The sequence below is a fragment of the Electrona antarctica genome (assembly GCF_951216825.1).
Source record: "Electrona antarctica genome assembly, contig: scaffold_546, whole genome shotgun sequence".
NCBI lineage: Eukaryota > Metazoa > Chordata > Actinopteri > Myctophiformes > Myctophidae > Electrona > Electrona antarctica.
This window is the reverse complement of record NW_027638175.1, coordinates 1-15,712: the sequence shown is the minus strand read 5'-3', so window position 1 is coordinate 15,712 and position 15,712 is coordinate 1.

The window sequence follows — 15,712 nt, the reverse complement described above, 5'->3', positions numbered from 1 at the left end:
TATAATGGACTACAACAAGGTGGGGCTTATTATAATGGACTACAACAAGGTGGGGCTTATTATAGTGGACTACAACAAGGTTAGCATTATTATAAAAGACTACAACAAGGTGGCCATTACTATACAAGACTACAACAAGGCGGGGCTTATGAAAGACTACAACATGGTGGGAATTATGCTTCACCCATCTCTCCTCCCTCTTTCTCTGTCGATCTCCCTATCTCTCTCTCTCTCTCTCTCTCTCTCTCTCTCTCTCCCCGTACAACATCCCTCCTGCACTCACCCTGCGGGGGTGAGTGCAGCGTGTGTGTGTGTGTGTGTGTGTGTGTGTGTGTGTGTGTGTGTGTGTGTGTGTGTGTGTGTGTGTGTGTGTGTGTGTGTGTGTGTGTGTGTGTGTGTGTGTGTGTGTGTGTGTGTGTGTGTGTGTGTGTGTGTGTGGGGTGAGTAAATGAAGGATCAGATGAAGTTAATGTAGCGTAGTGAGTCTCCTCTGCAGTGCCGCACATTAAGCCCTTATTAATGGAGTGTGTGTTGCTAATTGAAGCGCTCCGCTTGCTTTTACATCCCCCCCCCAGCTCCCCCCCCAGCTCCCCCAACCCCCCCCCCCCCCACACACACACAACATTAACTGTAGATTCAGTTGAACCAAAATCATATATTTAGTCGGCTAAAAGCGCACTAAGGCTGACGCTTTTCAGACGACTACATTATGAACGGAATACAATTCTACAAAGTAACTAGTGGAGTAAAAGTACAATATTTGGAGCCGAGATGTAGTGGAAGTAGAAGTTAAAGAGATGTACTGATGTAGTGGAAGTAGAAGTTAAAGAGATGTACTGATGTAGTGGAAGTAGAAGTTAAAGAGATGTACTGATGTAGTGGAAGTAGAAGTTAAAGAGATGTACTGATGTAGTGGAAGTAGAAGTTAAAGAGATGTACTGATGTAGTGGAAGTAGAAGTTAAAGAGATGTACTGATGTAGTGGAAGTAGAAGTAAAAGAGATGTACTGATGTAGTGGAAGTAGAAGTTAAAGAGATGTACTGATGTAGTGGAAGTAGAAGTAAAAGAGATGTACTGATGTAGTGGAAGTATAGAAGTTAAAGAGATGTACTGATGTAGTGGAAGTAGAAGTTAAAGAGATGTACTGATGTAGTGGAAGTAGAAGTAAAAGAGATGTACTGATGTAGTGGAAGCAGAAGTTAAAGAGATGTACTGATGTAGTGGAAGTAGAAGTTAAAGAGATGTACTGATGTAGTGGAAGTAGAAGTTAAAGAGATGTACTGATGTAGTGGAAGTAGAAGTTAAAGAGATGTACTGATGTAGTGGAAGTAGAAGTTAAAGAGATGTACTGATGTAGTGGAAGTAGAAGTTAAAGAGATGTACTGATGTAGTGGAAGTATAGAAGTTAAAGAGATGTACTGATGTAGTGGAAGTAGAAGTTAAAGAGATGTACTGATGTAGTGGAAGTAGAAGTTAAAGAGATGTACTGATGTAGTGGAAGTAGAAGTTAAAGAGATGTACTGATTTAGTGGAAGTAGAAGTACAATAGATGTACTGACGTAGTGGAAGTAGAAGTTAAAGAGATGTACTGACGTAGTGGAAGTAGAAGTTAAAGAGATGTACTGACGTAGTGGAAGTAGAAGTTAAAGTGATGTACTGATGTAGTGGAAGTAGAGGTAAAAGAGATGTACTGATGTAGTGGAAGTAGAAGTTAAAGTGATGTACTGATGTAGTGGAAGTAGAAGTAAAAGATGTACTGATGTAGTGGTAGTAGAAGTAAGAGATGTACTGATGTAGTGGAAGTAGAAGTAAAAGATGTACTGATGTAGTGGTAGTAGAAGTAAGAGATGTACTGATGTAGTGGAAGTAGAAGTAAAAGAGATGTACTGATGTAGTGGCAGTAGAAGTTAAAGAGATGTACTGATGTAGTGGAAGTAGAAGTTAAAGAGATGTACTGATGTAGTGGAAGTAGAAGTTAAAGAGATGTACTGATGTAGTGGAAGTAGAAGTAAAAGATGTACTGATGTAGTGGAAGTATAGAAGTAAAAGATGTACTGATGTAGTGGAAGTAGAAGTTAAAGAGATGTACTGATGTAGTGGAAGTAGAAGTTAAAGAGATGTACTGATGTAGTGGAAGTAGAGGTAAAAGAGATGTACTGATGTAGTGGAAGTAGAAGTTAAAGAGATGTACTGATGTAGTGGAAGTAGAAGTTAAAGAGATGTACTGATGTAGTGGAAGTAGAAGTTAAAGAGATGTACTGATGTAGTGGAAGTAGAAGTAAAAGATGTACTGATGTAGTGGAAGTATAGAAGTAAAAGATGTACTGATGTAGTGGAAGTATAGAAGTAAAAGATGTACTGATGTAGTGGAAGTAGAAGTTAAAGAGATGTACTGATGTAGTGGAAGTAGAAGTAAAAGATGTACTGATGTAGTGGAAGTATAGAAGTAAAAGATGTACTGATGTAGTGGAAGTAGAAGTTAAAGAGATGTACTGATGTAGTGGAAGTAGAAGTTAAAGAGATGTACTGATGTAGTGGAAGTAGAAGTAAAAGAGATGTACTGATGTAGTGGCAGTAGAAGTTAAAGAGATGTACTGATGTAGTGGTAGTAGAAGTAAGAGATGTACTGATGTAGTGGAAGTAGAAGTAAAAGAGATGTACTGATGTAGTGGCAGTAGAAGTTAAAGAGATGTACTGATGTAGTGGAAGTAGAAGTTAAAGAGATGTACTGATGTAGTGGAAGTAGAAGTTAAAGAGATGTACTGATGTAGTGGAAGTAGAAGTAAAAGATGTACTGATGTAGTGGAAGTATAGAAGTAAAAGATGTACTGATGTAGTGGAAGTAGAAGTTAAAGAGATGTACTGATGTAGTGGAAGTAGAAGTTAAAGAGATGTACTGATGTAGTGGAAGTAGAGGTAAAAGAGATGTACTGATGTAGTGGAAGTAGAAGTTAAAGAGATGTACTGATGTAGTGGAAGTAGAAGTTAAAGAGATGTACTGATGTAGTGGAAGTAGAAGTTAAAGAGATGTACTGATGTAGTGGAAGTAGAAGTAAAAGATGTACTGATGTAGTGGAAGTATAGAAGTAAAAGATGTACTGATGTAGTGGAAGTATAGAAGTTAAAGAGATGTACTGATGTAGTGGAAGTATAGAAGTTAAAGAGATGTACTGATGTAGTGGAAGTATAGAAGTAAAAGATGTACTGATGTAGTGGAAGTAGAAGTTAAAGAGATGTACTGATGTAGTGGAAGTAGAAGTAAAAGATGTACTGATGTAGTGGAAGTATAGAAGTAAAAGATGTACTGATGTAGTGGAAGTAGAAGTTAAAGAGATGTACTGATGTAGTGGAAGTAGAAGTTAAAGAGATGTACTGATGTAGTGGAAGTAGAAGTTAAAGAGATGTACTGATGTAGTGGAAGTAGAAGTTAAAGAGATGTACTGATGTAGTGGAAGTAGAAGTAAAAGAGATGTACTGATGTAGTGGAAGTAGAAGTTAAAGAGATGTACTGATGTAGTGGAAGTAGAAGTAAAAGATGTACTGATGTAGTGGAAGTATAGAAGTAAAAGATGTACTGATGTAGTGGAAGTATAGAAGTAAAAGATGTACTGATGTAGTGGAAGTAGAAGTTAAAGAGATGTACTGATGTAGTGGAAGTAGAAGTTAAAGAGATGTACTGATGTAGTGGAAGTAGAAGTAAAAGAGATGTACTGATGTAGTGGAAGTAGAAGTTAAAGAGATGTACTGATGTAGTGGAAGTAGAAGTAAAAGATGTACTGATGTAGTGGAAGTATAGAAGTAAAAGATGTACTGATGTAGTGGAAGTATAGAAGTAAAAGATGTACTGATGTAGTGGAAGTATAGAAGTAAAAGATGTACTGATGTAGTGGAAGTAGAAGTTAAAGAGATGTACTGATGTAGTGGAAGTAGAAGTTAAAGAGATGTACTGATGTAGTGGAAGTAGAAGTAAAAGATGTACTGATGTAGTGGAAGTAGAAGTTAAAGAGATGTTGTTACGCACCTTCGTCTAGGGTGAAGGAACATAACATAATGCAAGAGGAGACAGGGTTGAAAAAGAACTTTAGTTTATTGTTGTAGCTCTTTTTTTCCGTTAGCAGAGACCAAGTTTACATTTTCTTGTTCTTTGGTTCACATTTTCACAACTGTATAGTATTGGCTTCAAGGTGCAGGTTCTATGCTAAGAAAACGGCTCTAACTAGAAATCAAAAGTTTACCCCTAACTAAGGCCCTAACAGAGTTAAACAAAAATACAATTCTAAATCCCTAACTAACCTAACTAACCAAAATTACAATAAAACAGGAGAAAGGAAAAATACCTGGCACCCCTACATGGTGGAGTAGGAACCGGGCTTCACATATGAAGAAATAGTAATTTACAGACTTTATAAGAGTAACAATTATATATATATATGAATGCACTAAGGCTTTTAAGTTAAATCACTGGGCAACAAACCAAAACAAAATATATCTCAGGCAACTTACGGCAGAACAGAACAACTAATAAAGAACAAAACTAAACAGAACAAAAGGCAGGCAAACGAGCGGAGGACAGAGGGATTGAGTCTCTGCTGCTAGATATGCTGTCATCCCCCGGTGAAGTCCAAGTTCAACTGAGCTTTTATAGAGCGACAGGAAGAGTGCTCAGCCAACAGGAAACTGGTGTTGTCGGGGAGAGCCAATAAGGAAGAGAGGGGCAGGTCCAATCAGGGACCTGTCACTCACAGCCATGTCTGTATTCATTCATATGAGAACTGCAGCCAACAGTCTCATAGTTTCATCAACTCATTCATAATCAGGGAGCAAAAGAAACACAACTTAACAATATGCCATATAATACAACTTATAATTATTATCCCAGTTAAATAGTCACCATAAATAATAATTATACTAAAACAAATATAATCAAATAACCAACAGGACCTTGGTCCGTAACAGATGTACTGATGTAGTGGAAGTATAGAAGTAAAAGAGATGTACTGATGTAGTGGAAGTAGAAGTTAAAGAGATGTACTGATGTAGTGGAAGTATAGAAGTAAAAGAGATGTACTGATGTAGTGGAAGTAGAAGTAAAAGAGATGTACTGATGTAGTGGAAGTAGAAGTTAAAGAGATGTACTGATGTAGTGGAAGTAGAAGTTAAAGAGATGTACTGATGTAGTGGAAGTATATAAGTAAAATAGATGTACTGATGTAGTGGAAGTATATAAGTAAAATAGATGTACTGATGTAGTGGAAGTAGAAGTAAAAGAGATGTACTGGTGTAGTGGAAGTAGAAGTTAAAGAGATGTACTGACGTAGTGGAAGTATATAAGTAAAATAGATGTACTGATGTAGTGGAAGTATATAAGTAAAATAGATGTACTGGTGTAGTGGAAGTAGAAGTTAAAGAGATGTACTGATGTAGTGGAAGTAGAAGTAAAAGAGATGTACTGATGTAGTGGAAGTAGAAGTAAAATAGATGTACTGATGTAGTGGAAGTAGAAGTAAAAGAGATGTACTGATGTAGTGGAAGTAGAAGTAAAAGAGATGTACTGATGTAGTGGAAGTAGAAGTTAAAGAGATGTACTGATGTAGTGGAAGTAGAAGTTAAAGAGATGTACTGATGTAGTGGAAGTAGAAGTTAAAGAGATGTACTGATGTAGTGGTAGTAGAAGTAAAAGAGATGTACTGATGTAGTGGAAGTAGAAGTAAAAGAGATGTACTGATGTAGTGGAAGTAGAAGTTAAAGAGATGTACTGATGTAGTGGAAGTAGAAGTAAAATAGATGTACTGATGTAGTGGAAGTAGAAGTAAAAGAGATGTACTGATGTAGTGGAAGTAGAAGTTAAAGAGATGTACTGATGTAGTGGAAGTAGAAGTTAAAGAGATGTACTGATGTAGTGGAAGTAGAAGTTAAAGAGATGTACTGATGTAGTGGAAGTAGAAGTAAAAGAGATGTACTGATGTAGTGGAAGTAGAAGTTAAAGAGATGTACTGATGTAGTGGAAGTAGAAGTTAAAGAGATGTACTGATGTAGTGGAAGTAGAAGTAAAATAGATGTACTGATGTAGTGGAAGTAGAAGTAAAAGAGATGTACTGATGTAGTGGAAGTATATAAGTAAAATAGATGTACTGATGTAGTGGAAGTAGAAGTTAAAGAGATGTACTGATGTAGTGGAAGTAGAAGTTAAAGAGATGTACTGATGTAGTGGAAGTAGAAGTTAAAGAGATGTACTGATGTAGTGGAAGTAGAAGTTAAAGAGATGTACTGATGTAGTGGAAGTAGAAGTTAAAGAGATGTACTGATGTAGTGGAAGTAGAAGTTAAAGAGATGTACTGATGTAGTGGTAGTAGAAGTTAAAGAGATGTACTGATGTAGTGGTAGTAGAAGTTAAAGAGATGTACTGATGTAGTGGAAGTAGAAGTAAAAGAGATGTACTGATGTAGTGGAAGTAGAAGTAAAATAGATGTACTGATGTAGTGGAAGTAGAAGTAAAAGAGATGTACTGATGTAGTGGAAGTAGAAGTAAAAGAGATGTACTGATGTAGTGGAAGTAGAAGTAAAAGAGATGTACTGATGTAGTGGAAGTAGAAGTAAAAGAGATGTACTGATGTAGTGGAAGTAGAAGTAAAATAGATGTACTGATGTAGTGGAAGTAGAAGTAAAAGAGATGTACTGATGTAGTGGAAGTATATAAGTAAAATAGATGTACTGATGTAGTGGAAGTAGAAGTTAAAGAGATGTACTGATGTAGTGGAAGTAGAAGTTAAAGAGATGTACTGATGTAGTGGAAGTAGAAGTTAAAGAGATGTACTGATGTAGTGGTAGTAGAAGTTAAAGAGATGTACTGATGTAGTGGAAGTAGAAGTTAAAGAGATGTACTGATGTAGTGGAAGTAGAAGTTAAAGAGATGTACTGATGTAGTGGAAGTAGAAGTTAAAGAGATGTACTGACGTAGTGGAAGTAGAAGTTAAAGAGATGTACTGATGTAGTGGAAGTAGAAGTTAAAGAGATGTACTGATGTAGTGGAAGTAGAAGTTAAAGAGATGCACTGATGTAGTGGAAGTAGAAGTTAAAGAGATGTACTGATGTAGTGGAAGTAGAAGTTAAAGAGATGTACTGATGTAGTGTAAGTAGAAGTTAAAGAGATGTACTGATGTAGTGGAAGTAGAAGTAAAAGAGATGTACTGATGTAGTGGAAGTAGAAGTTAAAGAGATGTACTGATGTAGTGGAAGTAGAAGTTAAAGAGATGTACTGATGTAGTGGAAGTAGAAGTTAAAGAGATGTACTGATGTAGTGGAAGTAGAAGTTAAAGAGATGTCTGATGTAGTGGAAGTAGAAGTTAAAGAGATGTACTGATGTAGAAGTTAAAGAGATGTACTGATGTAGTGGAAGTAGAAGTTAAAGAGATGTACTGATGTAGTGGAAGTAGAAGTTAAAGAGATGTACTGATGTAGTGGAAGTAGAAGTTAAAGAGATGTACTGATGTAGTGGAAGTAGAAGTTAAAGAGATGTACTGATGTAGTGGAAGTAGAAGTTAAAGAGATGTACTGATGTAGTGGAAGTAGAAGTAAAATAGATGTACTGATGTAGTGGAAGTAGAAGTTAAAGAGATGTACTGATGTAGTGGAAGTAGAAGTTAAAGAGATGTACTGATGTAGTGGAAGTAGAAGTAAGAGATGTACTGATGTAGTGGAAGTAGAAGTTAAAGAGATGTACTGATGTAGTGGAAGTAGAAGTTAAAGAGATGTACTGATGTAGTGGAAGTAGAAGTTAAATAGATGTACTGATGTAGTGGAAGTAGAAGTACAATATATGTACTGATGTAGTGGAAGTAGAAGTTAAAGAGATGTACTGACGTAGTGGAAGTAGAAGTTAAAGAGATGTACTGACGTAGTGGAAGTAGAAGTTAAAGAGATGTACTGATGTAGTGGAAGTAGAAGTTAAAGAGATGTACTGATGTAGTGGAAGTAGAAGTTAAAGAGATGTACTGATGTAGTGGAAGTATAGAAGTTAAAGAGATGTACTGATGTAGTGGAAGTAGAAGTTAAAGAGATGTACTGATGTAGTGGAAGTAGAAGTTAAAGAGATGTACTGATGTAGTGGAAGTAGAAGTTAAAGAGATGTACTGATGTAGTGGCAGTAGAAGTTAAAGAGATGTACTGATGTAGTGGAAGTAGAAGTTAAAGAGATGTACTGATGTAGTGGAAGTAGAAGTTAAAGAGATGTACTGATGTAGTGGAAGTAGAAGTTAAAGAGATGTACTGATGTAGTGGAAGTAGAAGTTAAAGAGATGTACTGATGTAGTGGCAGTAGAAGTAAAAGAGATGTACTGATGTAGTGGAAGTAGAAGTTAAAGAGATGTACTGATGTAGTGGAAGTAGAAGTTAAAGAGATGTACTGATGTAGTGGCAGTAGAAGTAAAAGAGATGCACTGATGTAGTGGAAGTAGAAGTTAAAGAAATGTACTGATGTAGTGGAAGTAGAAGTTAAAGAGATGTACTGATGTAGTGGCAGTAGAAGTAAAAGAGATGTACTGATGTAGTGGAAGTAGAAGTTAAAGAGATGTACTGATGTAGTGGAAGTAGAAGTTAAAGAGATGTACTGATGTAGTGGAAGTAGAAGTTAAAGAGATGTACTGATGTAGTGGAAGTAGAAGTTAAAGAGATGTACTGATGTAGTGGAAGTAGAAGTTAAAGAGATGTACTGATGTAGTGGAAGTAGAAGTTAAAGAGATGTACTGATGTAGTGGAAGTAGAAGTAAAATAGATGTACTGATGTAGTGGAAGTAGAAGTTAAAGAGATGTACTGATGTAGTGGAAGTAGAAGTTAAAGAGATGTACTGATGTAGTGGAAGTAGAAGTTAAAGAGATGTACTGATGTAGTGGAAGTAGAAGTTAAAGAGATGTACTGATGTAGTGGAAGTAGAAGTTAAAGAGATGTACTGATGTAGTGGAAGTAGAAGTTAAAGAGATGTACTGATGTAGTGGAAGTATAGAAGTTAAAGAGATGTACTGATGTAGTGGAAGTAGAAGTTAAAGAGATGCACTGATGTAGTGGAAGTAGAAGTTAAAGAGATGTACTGATGTAGTGGCAGTAGAAGTAAAAGAGATGTACTGATGTAGTGGAAGTAGAAGTTAAAGAGATGTACTGATGTAGTGGAAGTAGAAGTTAAAGAGATGTACTGATGTAGTGGCAGTAGAAGTAAAAGAGATGTACTGATGTAGTAGAAGTAGAAGGTAAAGAGATGTACTGATGTAGTGGAAGTAGAAGTTAAAGAGATGTACTGATGTAGTGGAAGTAGAAGTTAAAGAGATGTACTGATGTAGTGGTAGTAGAAGTTAAAGATATGTACTGATGTAGTGGAAGTAGAAGTAAAATAGATGTACTGATGTAGTGGAAGTAGAAGTTAAAGAGATGTACTGATGTAGTGGAAGTAGAAGTTAAAGAGATGTACTGATGTAGTAGAAGTAGAAGGTAAAGAGATGTACTGATGTAGTGGAAGTAGAAGTTAAAGAGATGTACTGATGTAGTGGTAGTAGAAGTTAAAGATATGTACTGATGTAGTGGAAGTAGAAGTAAAATAGATGTACTGATGTAGTGGAAGTAGAAGTTAAAGAGATGTACTGATGTAGTGGCAGTAGAAGTAAAAGAGATGCACTGATGTAGTGGAAGTAGAAGTTAAAGAAATGTACTGATGTAGTGGAAGTAGAAGTTAAAGAGATGTACTGATGTAGTGGAAGTAGAAGTTAAAGAGATGTACTGATGTAGTGGAAGTAGAAGTTAAAGAGATGTACTGATGTAGTGGAAGTAGAAGTTAAAGAGATGTACTGATGTAGTGGAAGTAGAAGTTAAAGAGATGTACTGATGTAGTGGAAGTATAGAAGTTAAAGAGATGTACTGATGTAGTGGAAGTAGAAGTTAAAGAGATGTACTGATGTAGTGGAAGTAGAAGTTAAAGAGATGTACTGATGTAGTGGAAGTAGAAGTTAAAGAGATGTACTGATGTAGTGGAAGTAGAAGTTAAAGAGATGTACTGATGTAGTGGAAGTAGAAGTTAAAGAGATGTACTGATGTAGTGGCAGTAGAAGTAAAAGAGATGTACTGATGTAGTGGAAGTAGAAGTTAAAGAGATGTACTGATGTAGTGGAAGTAGAAGTTAAAGAGATGTACTGATGTAGTGGAAGTAGAAGTTAAAGAGATGTACTGATGTAGTGGAAGTAGAAGTTAAAGAGATGTACTGATGTAGTGGAAGTAGAAGTTAAAGAGATGTACTGATGTAGTGGAAGTAGAAGTTAAAGAGATGTACTGATGTAGTGGCAGTAGAAGTAAAAGAGATGTACTGATGTAGTGGAAGTAGAAGTTAAAGAGATGTACTGATGTAGTGGAAGTAGAAGTTAAAGAGATGTACTGATGTAGTGGCAGTAGAAGTAAAAGAGATGTACTGATGTAGTGGAAGTAGAAGTTAAAGAGATGTACTGATGTAGTGGAAGTAGAAGTTAAAGAGATGTACTGATGTAGTGGAAGTAGAAGTTAAAGAGATGTCTGATGTAGTGGAAGTAGAAGTTAAAGAGATGTACTGATGTAGTGGAAGTAGAAGTTAAAGAGATGTCTGATGTAGTGGAAGTAGAAGTAAAAGAGATGTACTGATGTAGTGAAAGTAGAAGTTAAAGAGATGTACTGATGTAGTGGCAGTAGAAGTTAAAGAGATGTACTGATGTAGTGCAGTAGAAGTTAAAGAGATGTACTGATGTAGTGGCAGTAGAAGTAAAAGAGATGTACTGATGTAGTGGAAGTAGAAGTTAAAGAGATGTACTGATGTAGTGGAAGTAGAAGTTAAAGAGATGTACTGATGTAGTGGAAGTAGAAGTTAAAGAGATGTACTGATGTAGTGGAAGTAGAGGTAAAAGAGATGTACTGATGTAGTGGAAGTATAAGTTAAAGAGATGTACTGATGTAGTGGAAGTAGAAGTTAAAGAGATGTACTGATGTAGTGGAAGTAGAAGTTAAAGAGATGTCTGATGTAGTGGAAGTAGAAGTTAAAGAGATGTAATGATGTAGTGGCAGTAGAAGTTAAAGAGATGTACTGATGTAGTGGACGTAGAAGTTAAAGAGATGTACTGATGTAGTGGAAGTAGAAGTTAAAGAGATGTACTGATGTAGTGGAAGTAGAAGTAAAAGAGATGTAATGATGTAGTGGAAGTAGAAGTTAAAGAGATGTACTGATGTAGTGGAAGTAGAAGTTAAAGAGATGTACTGATGTAGTGGAAGTAGAAGTTAAAGAGATGTACTGATGTAGTGGTAGTAGAAGTTAAAGATATGTACTGATGTAGTGGAAGTAGAAGTAAAACAGATGTACTGATGTAGTGGAAGTAGAAGTTAAAGAGATGTACTGATGTAGTGGTAGTAGAAGTAAAAGAGATGTACTGATGTAGTGGAAGTAGAAGTTAAAGAGATGTACTGATGTAGTGGAAGTAGAAGTTAAAGAGATGTACTGATGTAGTGGAAGTAGAAGTTAAAGAGATGTACTGATGTAGTGGAAGTAGAAGTTAAAGAGATGTACTGATGTAGTGGAAGTAGAAGTTAAAGAGATGTCTGATGTAGTGGAAGTAGAAGTTAAAGAGATGTACTGATGTAGTGTAAGTAGAAGTTAAAGAGATGTACTGATGTAGTGGAAGTAGAAGTAAAACAGATGTACTGATGTAGTGGAAGTAGAAGTTAAAGAGATGTACTGATGTAGTGGAAGTAGAAGTTAAAGAGATGTACTGATGTAGTGGTAGTAGAAGTTAAAGATATGTACTGATGTAGTGGAAGTAGAAGTAAAATAGATGTACTGATGTAGTGGAAGTAGAAGTTAAAGAGATGTATTGATGTAGTGGAAGTAGAAGTTAAAGAGATGTACTGATGTAGTGGAAGTAGAAGTTAAAGAGATGTACTGATGTAGTGGAAGTAGAAGTTAAAGAGATGTACTGATGTAGTGGAAGTAGAAGTTAAAGAGATGTACTGATGTAGTGGAAGTAGAAGTTAAAGAGATGTACTGATGTAGTGGAAGTAGAAGTTAAAGAGATGTACTGATGTAGTGGAAGTAGAAGTTAAAGAGATGTACTGATGTAGTGGAAGTAGAAGTTAAAGAGATGTACTGATGTAGTGGAAGTAGAAGTTAAAGAGATGTACTGATGTAGTGGAAGTAGAAGTTAAAGAGATGTCTGATGTAGTGGAAGTAGAAGTTAAATAGATGTACTGATGTAGTGGAAGTAGAAGTTAAAGATGTACTGATGTAGTGGAAGTAGAAGTTAAAGAGATGTACTGATGTAGTGGAAGTAGAAGTTAAAGAGATGTACTGATGTAGTGGAAGTAGAAGTTAAAGAGATGTACTGATGTAGTGGAAGTAGAAGTTAAAGAGATGTACTGATGTAGTGGAAGTAGAAGTTAAAGAGATGTACTGATGTAGTGGAAGTAGAAGTTAAAGAGATGTACTGATGTAGTGGAAGTAGAAGTTAAAGAGATGTACTGATGTAGTGGAAGTAGAAGTTAAAGAGATGTACTGATGTAGTGGAAGTAGAAGTTAAAGAGATGTACTGATGTAGTGGAAGTAGAAGGTAAAGAGATGTACTGATGTAGTGGAAGTAGAAGTTAAAGAGATGTACTGATGTAGTGGAAGTAGAAGTTAAAGAGATGTACTGATGTAGTGGAAGTAGAAGTTAAAGAGATGTACTGATGTAGTGGCAGTAGAAGTTAAAGAGATGTACTGATGTAGTGGACGTAGAAGTTAAAGAGATGTACTGATGTAGTGGAAGTAGAAGTTAAAGAGATGTACTGATGTAGTGGAAGTAGAAGTTAAAGAGATGTACTGATGTAGTGGAAGTAGAAGTTAAAGAGATGTACTGATGTAGTGGAAGTAGAAGTTAAAGAGATGTACTGATGTAGTGGCAGTAGAAGTTAAAGAGATGCACTGATGTAGTGGAAGTAGAAGTTAAAGAGATGTACTGATGTAGTGGCAGTAGAAGTTAAAGAGATGTACTGATGTAGTGGAAGTAGAAGTTAAAGAGATGTACTGATGTAGTGGCAGTAGAAGTTAAAGAGATGTACTGATGTAGTGGACGTAGAAGTTAAAGAGATGTACTGATGTAGTGGAAGTAGAAGTTAAAGAGATGTACTGATGTAGTGGAAGTAGAAGTTAAAGAGATGTACTGATGTAGTGGAAGTAGAAGTAAAAGAGATGTACTGATGTAGTGGAAGTAGAAGTTAAAGAGATGTACTGATGTAGTGGAAGTAGAAGTTAAAGAGATGTACTGATGTAGTGGAAGTAGAAGTTAAAGAGATGTACTGATGTAGTGGAAGTAGAAGTTAAAGAGATGTACTGATGTAGTGGAAGTAGAAGTTAAAGAGATGTACTGATGTAGTGGAAGTAGAAGGTAAAGAGATGTACTGATGTAGTGGAAGTAGAAGTTAAAGAGATGTACTGATGTAGTGGAAGTATAGAAGTTAAAGAGATGTACTGATGTAGTGGAAGTAGAAGTTAAAGAGATGTACTGATGTAGTGGAAGTAGAAGTTAAAGAGATGTACTGATGTAGTGGAAGTAGAAGTTAAAGAGATGTACTGATGTAGTGGCAGTAGAAGTTAAAGAGATGTACTGATGTAGTGGAAGTAGAAGTTAAAGAGATGTACTGATGTAGTGGCAGTAGAAGTTAAAGAGATGTACTGATGTAGTGGCAGTAGAAGTTAAAGAGATGCACTGATGTAGTGGAAGTAGAAGTTAAAGAGATGTACTGATGTAGTGGAAGTAGAAGTTAAAGAGATGTACTGATGTAGTGGAAGTAGAAGTTAAAGAGATGTACTGATGTAGTGGAAGTAGAAGTAAAAGAGATGTACTGATGTAGTGGAAGTAGAAGTAAAAGAGATGTACTGATGTAGTGGAAGTAGAAGTTAAAGAGATGTACTGATGTAGTGGAAGTAGAAGTAAAAGAGATGTACTGATGTAGTGGAAGTAGAAGTTAAAGAGATGTACTGATGTAGTGGAAGTAGAAGTTAAAGAGATGTACTGATGTAGTGGAAGTAGAAGTTAAATAGATGTACTGATGTAGTGGAAGTAGAAGTTAAAGAGATGTACTGATGTAGTGGAAGTAGAAGTTAAAGAGATGTCTGATGTAGTGGAAGTAGAAGTTAAAGAGATGTACTGATGTAGTGGAAGTAGAAGTTAAAGAGATGTACTGATGTAGTGGAAGTAGAAGTTAAAGAGATGTACTGATGTAGTGGAAGTAGAAGTTAAAGAGATGTACTGATGTAGTGGAAGTAGAAGTTAAAGAGATGTACTGATGTAGTGGAAGTAGAAGTTAAAGAGATGTACTGATGTAGTGGAAGTAGAAGTTAAAGAGATGTACTGATGTAGTGGAAGTAGAAGTTAAAGAGATGTACTGATGTAGTGGAAGTAGAAGTTAAAGAGATGTACTGATGTAGTGGAAGTAGAAGTTAAAGAGATGTACTGATGTAGTGGAAGTAGAAGTTAAAGAGATGTACTGATGTAGTGGTAGTAGAAGTTAAAGATATGTACTGATGTAGTGGAAGTAGAAGTAAAATAGATGTACTGATGTAGTGTAAGTAGAAGTTAAAGAGATGTACTGATGTAGTGTAAGTAGAAGTAAAAGAGATGTCTGATGTAGTGGAAGTAGAAGTTAAAGAGATGTACTGATGTAGTGGAAGTAGAAGTTAAAGAGATGTACTGATGTAGTGGAAGTAGAAGTTAAAGAGATGTACTGATGTAGTGGAAGTATAGAAGTTAAAGAGATGTACTGATGTAGTGGAAGTAGAAGTTAAAGAGATGTACTGATGTAGTGTAAGTAGAAGTTAAAGAGATGTACTGATGTAGTGGAAGTAGAAGTTAAAGAGATGTACTGATGTAGTGGAAGTAGAAGTTAAAGAGATGTACTGATGTAGTGGAAGTAGAAGTTAAAGAGATGTACTGATGTAGTGGAAGTATAGAAGTTAAAGAGATGTACTGATGTAGTGGAAGTAGAAGTTAAAGAGATGTACTGATGTAGTGGAAGTAGAAGTTAAAGAGATGTACTGATGTAGTGGAAGTATAGAAGTTAAAGAGATGTACTGATGTAGTGGAAGTAGAAGTTAAAGAGATGTACTGATGTAGTGGAAGTAGAAGTTAAAGAGATGTACTGATGTAGTGGAAGTAGAAGTTAAAGAGATGTACTGATGTAGTGGAAGTAGAAGTTAAAGAGATGTACTGATGTAGTGGTAGTAGAAGTTAAAGAGATGTACTGATGTAGTGGAAGTAGAAGTTAAAGAGATGTACTGATGTAGTGGAAGTAGAAGTAAGAGATGTACTGATGTAGTGGAAGTAGAAGTTAAAGAGATGTACTGATGTAGTGGAAGTAGAAGTTAAAGAGATGTACTGATGTAGTGGAAGTAGAAGTTAAAGAGATGTACTGATGTAGTGGAAGTAGAAGTTAAAGAGATGTACTGATGTAGTGGAAGTAGAAGTTAAAGAGATGTACTGATGTAGTGGAAGTAGAAGTAAAATAGATGTACTGATGTAGTGGAAGTAGAAGTTAAAGAGATGTACTGATGTAGTGGAAGTAGAAGTTAAAGAGATGTACTGATGTAGTGGAAGTAGAAGTAAGAGATGTACTGATGTAGTGGAAGTAGAAGTTAAAGAGATGTACTGATGTAGTGGAAGTAGAAGTTAAAGAGATGTACTG